We start from the raw sequence: 7,101 nt of genomic DNA, 5'->3' as shown, positions 1-7,101 counted from the left end.
TAAAACTTGTTGATAAAAATCATATTATATATAATAAAAAGACAACAAATACACAAAATCTATTCAATTTGATGAAAGAAAAAAAAATTACCTGCAAGGTTGTAGGTAGGGCAGAGAGGAATAACGTAGCACTTTTCTATTATGAAAGCTGCAACATCAAAAATAAGTACTCATGAAAAGCATTACCACACCAACATTGTTAAAGCCCAAAAAAAAAAAAAACAAAAGTAAAGAGACAAACACGGCTAAGCAAAATAATACTTGTATTGTATTTTAGAGTGAGATAAGATTTTAAATCTTTGTTTTTATAAGGAGGTAACTTCTTAATCCGATAAAGTTTGAATTTAGATGATTTATACTTAAACTAAATCTCCTTCGATCATTTTTATTGGATAAATATGGATAGAATTTCATATTAGTATAAAGAAAGAAAGTACTAATAAGGATAGACGTTTTTATTTTAATGAATTAAAGTACAAAACTACAAATGAATGGTAATTTAAATAAAATTGATAAACATTTAATGATTGATTAAGATTTCTGTACATCCTAAATATTGATTTAGGATTAGAGTTTAAGTTGATAATAATAACTAAACTTCTATTTTATCCAAAATATTGCAATTTTTAAAATCTAAACAAAATTCTTCAATTTTTTTTCGTGTAGTAAAAATTTATGAAAGTGTGAAGCTGAATTTTTTTTTTAAAAAAAAATAGAAAATTATAGGAGAAGAAGATAAAAACAAAAAATATATATCTATTTTTTAAAAATCTAAAAAAAAAATCCTGCAATTTAAGAAGATAAGAACAATATATATATATATATATATATCTATAAAAAATTATGAAAGTGTGAAGCTTAAGAAAAAAAAAAATATATATATATATATAAATATATATATATATATTTTTTTTCTTAATGGATGAGAAGAAGTTAAGTTGATATTAAATTATTGAGTTTTTGTGTCTATCAAACTTTATCTAAAGAAGTGATTTTAAATTAAAATTTTTATCAACTTAGAAATTATAGGAGAAAAAGATAAGAGCATAAAAAAATTATATTTATTTTTCAAAAATCTATTAAAATTTCTGCAATTTTGTGAAGTCATGTGACGCAACCTATTTTATCCAAAATATTGCAATTTTTAAAATCTAAACAAAATTCTTCAATTTTTTTACATGTAGTAAAAATTTATGGAAGAATGAAGCTAAAATTAAAAAAAAAAAAAATTAGAAAATTATAGGAGAAGAAGATAAGAAAAAAAAATATATCTATTTTTTAAAAATCTATTAAAAATTATATTTATTTTTCAAAAATCTATTAAAATTTCTGCAATTTGGTAAAGCCATGTGGCGCAGTCACAGCGTCTAAGCCCAACTTTTATTATATATAATATGATAAAATGATATATATATATATATTTATAGAATCCGGCCTATATATATATATATATATATATATATATTTATTTATTTATTTATTTATAGAATCCGGCCTAGGCCTATAAATTAAATTCAGAAGAATATGAGGATACAAGGCTGTGTTTGGCAACATGTAAATTATTTTCTGTGTGAAAAATATTTTTAGATGAAAATATTTTTTAGTGTTTAGTTGCATTCTGAAAATTATATTATAAAATATTTTCTGATGGTTGGTAACATTCTGAAAATGTAAATTTTCTACTAATTTCTCACACTTTCTCAACTTCCAAATAAATTTTATAATAGAAAATTTTCAATATATAAACTTAAAGAAACAAAAATCAAAATAAAACCATTCATTAAACTCTCAAACTCGGTCAAACTGAGAGAGGGAGGAAGAAAGAGTAAGAGATTGAGAGAAAGAGAGAGGTAGATCGAGAAAGAGATAGAAATCAAGTCAAGGGGGGGTCGAACTAGAGGCGATGACGACGATCTTTAGAGGTGACAATGAGATCGGTCATGGGTGGGTCGATCTAGAGGGCAATGGCAATGAGATCAAGAGAGGTGGAAGAGACGAGCTACAAGGCAGCGTCAACAAGAACAAGATGACAAAGCTCCAATCTAGATGGCGATGACGATGAGCTTTAGGTGGCAACTATCAGCCGGCGACTACGATGAGATTGTCCTTGGTTCAAGATCTCTCTCTCTCTCTCTCTCTCTCTCTCTCTCTGAGTGTGTGAGTCTAGAAAATGATTTGAAGGTAAATGAGAAGAGTAAAACATTTTATAGTTCAAAAGGCTTATTTTATGGTCAAATTTTATTATTTTCAATTTGACTTTATTTTACATGTGCACCCAAACATGCATCAGGATGTAAAATATTTTCCTAATTCCATTTACACCCGAAACAAACACAGCAATAAACAAAAATGTTTGGTGGAACATCCTCCATCCAAACTAACAAAGAAAAAGAAAATCTTGTTCTCCTACCTAAAAGGAGGAGCCATATAATTGCCCTGCCGCCTAACATAAAAGAGAATGAGAACTTAAAGCACTCAAAATAGACTTGATGTCTTTTATAAAATGACCCAAAGGAGCTAAAGACAAGACCCCCTTTGACAAAGACTCAATGACTAGCTCTGAATCACCTTCAAAGATAAAGTAAGTTAGCCCTAGCTCTCGGATAAATTGATAGGCCATCTTAGCAACAAAGAGCATCTCCAGCAAATTTTTCAAATTTTTGTACTATTTGGTGAGTGAACAGTGACTTTTACCTTTTATCTATCCACTTTATAAAATACATTTTCCAACAGATTCTCTATATTTTCTCTGTTCTATTAAAATATTATTTCTTTATTATTTCTTCAATATTTTTTTTAATTCTTCTTTTACTCATGTTGGCACAAAAAAGTTAGCTCTAGAATTTTTTAATGTGATAAATTCTTTTGCTAATCTACAGTAACTCATCAAACTTGATGAGTTACTGTTCATGAGTAAAAAACTTTTTGAGAAGTAGAGAGGCTATTGGAGCAATGAATTATGGTTTCATTCTCTATTATAGAGAGAATTTTGGGTTTAGCTATACCATTGGAGATGCTCTAATAGCTCCAGCAGCTCAACTGAACCAAGAAAAGTTAGGTTATGTTTGGTAAAGGTTTTCGTTTTCTATTTTTAAAAACTTGTTTTTGGGAATATAAAGAAAAAAAAAAAACAATTTTCTTGTATTTTTGAAATCAAAAACATGTTTGGTTAGTTGAAATTAAAAAAAAAATAGTTTTTTGGAAAAAAAATTTAAAAATACTAAAATATGTTGTTATTAGGATTTGAACTCTAATACTAACTCATTAAATGAGATAGATTCATTAAATCAAATGCGTATTTTTTTTTTTTTTTACTTTTGAAAATTAAAAACTGAAACACAGCATTTTGCATGTTTTCAGTTTCTTTCACAAATTGAGTTTTGAGAACAATTTTTGTTGTCCATTTTGAGTTGCCAAACAAGTTTTTTAGTTTCAAAAATAGAAAATTATTTTTGAAAATAGAAAATAAGGGAAAAAAATAGTTACCAAATATACCATTATTTTTTCTAACAGAGCTACAAGCACCTCACCCTTCTCATTTTGAACAATTACCCCGATTCCCACCTCGTTTGAATCTAAAAACACTGTACTGCCGAAGTTTGTCTTCAAACCATTTAGTCTTGGAGGTCTCCAAATTTTTGTACTGATAGTTTTTAAACCCCTTAAAAACACAATTGCATTAACCTAGGTAATTAGCCAAGTTGTTACTTAGTCCAATTTAACAAATCTAAGTTATCACAATCAAAGCAATCATATCATGCAAAGTAGCGGAAAGATAAATAACACAAAGATATGATCACCCAGGAAACCAAATCGGTAAAAACCTGGGGAGGATTTAACCTAGCTATTCTCAAGGTAAACCTGAATCCACTATGAAAGAATCGAAATTGTTCAACAGGACTTAGACCATTAACATCCTATCGCTACCCACCAGTAGAAACTTACTGACACGACCACGTGCAAGCTCCGAAACCACGGACTTATTCTTTCTTGGATTCTCCAACAAGTACAAGTACACCCGCTTGTGTTTCTTTAAGTTTTTATGGCAGCAACTGAATGATCATCAAGCTCTTGAAGAAATCACCTTCTTGATAATCCTAAGCTTGTGTAAAGGAAAGCTCCTCACAGATCTCACAAGAGATTTACACAAACAGCAATATGAGCAACACTAAAACCTGGCTAGGGTTTGCCTTTATACCTAGGGCAAATTGGAAAACCCTAAACGTTTTAAACAAACTAGGGCTGAGTTGGAATTCTGCAGAAAAACGCCTCTGACCTGATTTTCGATTGATTAAGCCTAAGTTTCAATCGATCGAACCAGGCCGAGAAGCATAAATGAATCCTGCAATAACTTAATCCAACTTTACATAAAAGAACCAACTTTGAGCAAGTCTAAACACGACTAACCAATTTGTTTTGATCATGGTTTGCCAACAATACATATTAGAGTTCTAAATACATAAAAGCCTAAGTCTTTAGAACCTAACAAACTCCCCATTTGGCAATCTGTGACAAAACACAACTAAAAACTCAAAGATTACAAAGAAAAGCTCTTTGCTCATAAAAACAAATTCAATCCTAACTACTATTCATCAGTTGCAAGTATAAACAGCAACTCAATTAAATCAACCTGTATATTTCCTAAAACACTAAACAAAATGCATAACTGCATGTGTGGAAAATACAAGTAAACAAAATAAATTCTTGATTTCAAACAACACACAATAAAGACATATATCAATGAAAAACTCATAAATATAAATTAATAAGCAGTTGAAACAAGAAACATATAAAACAAAAAAAATATCTCCTCCTAACATGAATATCCCAACAAAAATATGGCAAGAGCTAAAAAGATTTTAAAAAAAAAATGTGAAGCACCTAGATACAATCTAAACTCCACAAGCTCCAACCAACAAAAATACTCTCCTCCTGAAAATAAAACTCTACAAGTGCTCAAAATATGTACTCCCCATTTTTGTGACGGAATGCCAAAGGGCAATCAAAATCCATCATCAAAAGGAGGTGGCAGTGAAGATCGTTGAAACTGTGCCAACTCTGCACGCAAAGCACGGATCTCATCGAGCACGTCCACCAAAATCTGTCCATGAGCCGCCTGAATGGTCAAGACATGATCCAATGTACGCCGAATGTTTGAATCATCCGAAGTAGTCGGTGGAGGAACATCAGCATCAGCAGTAGCAGCAGCAGACGCCTCAGCAGTATCAACACTTGTAGAAGAGGGAGGAGGGGGAACAACACTAGATGACACACCTCTAGGACGCGTAGGATCAACTTTCAAGTGAGTAGCCCTCTGCTTAAGGAAGGTGGCACCTATGGGAGCTACAACATAAACGGGCTCACTAGAAGGGAAACTATCTAAACCAAGATACAACAAAATCCTATGAATGAAATAGGATGAATAAGTGCATGCCCTACGGCAGAACTCCTATGAACTTCATTCAAAGAATGAAGAAACAGATGTGGAAAGCTGATAGACGCACCAGACACAAAAGCGTACAAAAACACACATCGCTCAAGAGGGATGGTGTGGAGATGAGAAATAGGCCACAAAGAATGACACGCTATCCTAAAGAAAAGATAAGCAATCTCGGTAAGCTCAGCAAACGTGATCCGAGGATTAGAACCCCACTAGATTGAAGACCCAATGATGTATGACATGACGACATCTAAGGGTGGAGACTCATCATAAGGATAGTCAGGCTCCCTGACGACTGGAACCCCAAGAGCATCAGCCACTACCCGATGAGTAATGGTGAACTCAATACCTCGTATCCAAATCCTAACAAGGGTGTTGGAATCATAGACGTGGTAAGAGAGATTCGAGAAAAACTCTCTAATCAAGGTGGTCAGGGGTGGATGATCTATCTCTAATAGGGACAACCAACCTCTAGACTCAAGGCTTGCCCTAATGGCTGAATCAACCTCATCTAAAACCACAGAACGCTCAGCCCATATCTTACGCTTACAGTTCAGTTTCTCAAAGGCCTCTCTGCTTTTGTCATTCCTAAACACCTCACTCCTAGAGGGAGACTCAGAGAAAGTGGAGGGGGTCCTATGGGCTCTAGTTTTCCTAGGCATAGTGCTAGGATAAGGACAAAGACACAAAGCAAGATAAAACAAAAACCAAGGGCAGACTGCAAGTTAGCACAAAAAAAATATAGAACAGAAATCTATATGATGCATGAACAGATTAAATGACATGATGCATGCCCTAATGCAGTGAAATTAAGTTCAAATTTAGATCAAGTTCACAAAATTTGGCTTGAGCATAGAGTTTCTAACAAAAACCCCAAAATATTTGAAAAACCACTTGATTAATTTGTACAAATTAACCAATTGATCATCATACAAGATAGATTTCAGAAAATAATGACCAATTTCATCAATTCAACAAGCCAATTTTATCAATTGAAACCAATTTGAACAAAAAGCCCAATTCGGGTTCAATACAAGCCCTAGAATTTTTGATTTTTCATAAATCCCCAAATCGATCAAATTAACCAACATAGATCATGAATATATCATTGTAGCAACAAAACCCATTGATCAAATTCATAAAACAAGGCTTGATTAATCAAAAATCATAAATAGTGCATAGTTCGAAAATTACCCAAAAACCATGAGATAATGCATGAAAATGTGAAAATCAATGCAAAAGGAAGGGTAATATAGACATACCGGCTTAGGGAGAGAGAAACTTAGCAAAAAATTTAGAGGAAAACGACAAAAAATTCTCTGTGGAGCCTTGCCGAGTTGGAGAGAGAGAGAAAGTTTTGAAAAAGTTTTGAAAAAGTGGTTTGAACAAGTCAAATCTGATTTTTTTAAAACCTGATTCACAAGTTTCGATTAATCGAAAAACAGTTTCAATTGATCGAAACAAACAGAGGCTTCTTAAAAAATTTCAAAACAATTTCAAAGACACTTTCGATTGATCGAAAAACAGGTTGGATCAATCGAAATAGATAGAGACTTCCTTAAACAATTTAAAACAATTTCAATTGATCGAAAAACAGATTGGATCAATTGAAACTGGCAGAGGCTCACAAAAATTTGAGGAAAGAAAAAAAAAATTTAGGA

Source organism: Quercus lobata, chromosome 10, assembly GCF_001633185.2.
Source record: "Quercus lobata isolate SW786 chromosome 10, ValleyOak3.0 Primary Assembly, whole genome shotgun sequence".
In the NCBI taxonomy this organism is placed as follows: Eukaryota; Viridiplantae; Streptophyta; class Magnoliopsida; order Fagales; family Fagaceae; genus Quercus; species Quercus lobata.
The sequence above is the reverse complement of the archived record's forward strand: the minus strand, read 5'-3'. Positions refer to the sequence as shown.